The following is a 796-nucleotide window of genomic DNA, read 5'->3' on the forward strand; positions in this document are numbered from 1 at the left end:
TCTGTCCAACAAACCAAAGTATATGCAGAAGTCATTCTGTTCAGAGGTCATGTTCTAGGTAATAAGAACGGGCCCCAAACATGATTAACTTTGTGCTTTTGGAGGACAGAGACCACGTCTTTTACCTTGCTATTCCCAGTATCTACACATCTAGAGTTCTCAAAAATGTTGGTTGGATTTAATTGATTTGAAATGTGAACACCAAAGCTAGTAAACAGGTAAGGTTCTTCATGCTGCCAAACTTGTATCTGATTACAAGATGTTTCCTGTTATGACTGCTAGTTCTGAGGAAGCTTGACATTTATAACTAGAGAGAGGTAAGGAGAGAGGGAAGGAGGAAGAGAGAGAGAAAATTAGAGAGAGAAGAAGAGGGAGAGATAGAGAAAATAGGGGTCGGGTGGGATGGTTGTGGAATCTCAGATGGGTGATAAACGTGAAAAAAGCGAAAGCAGGGCAGAGAGAAATAAGAACATGGGAGATTCAAGGACACGAAAAGAAGTGCCCCAAGAATAAGCTTGTGCTAGATGTGACTCTTTTCCATTCTGTCTCTCTTCATTTGGACTGCTATAACAAAAATACCATAGACGAGGTGGCTTAGAGAACAAACATGTATTTCTCACAGTTCTGGAGGCTGGGGAGTCCAAGATCAAGGCCTTGGCAGGTTTGGTGACTGGGGAAGGCCCCTTTCCTGGTTCACAGGAAGTTCTCTGGGTGTCTTTCATAAGGGCACTAATCTCATTCATGGGAGCTCCATCTTCATGACCTAACTACCTCCCCCCAACCCCACCTATTAATA

Source organism: Pteropus vampyrus, unplaced genomic scaffold (assembly GCF_000151845.1).
Source record: "Pteropus vampyrus isolate Shadow unplaced genomic scaffold, Pvam_2.0 Scaffold48, whole genome shotgun sequence".
In the NCBI taxonomy this organism is placed as follows: Eukaryota; Metazoa; Chordata; class Mammalia; order Chiroptera; family Pteropodidae; genus Pteropus; species Pteropus vampyrus.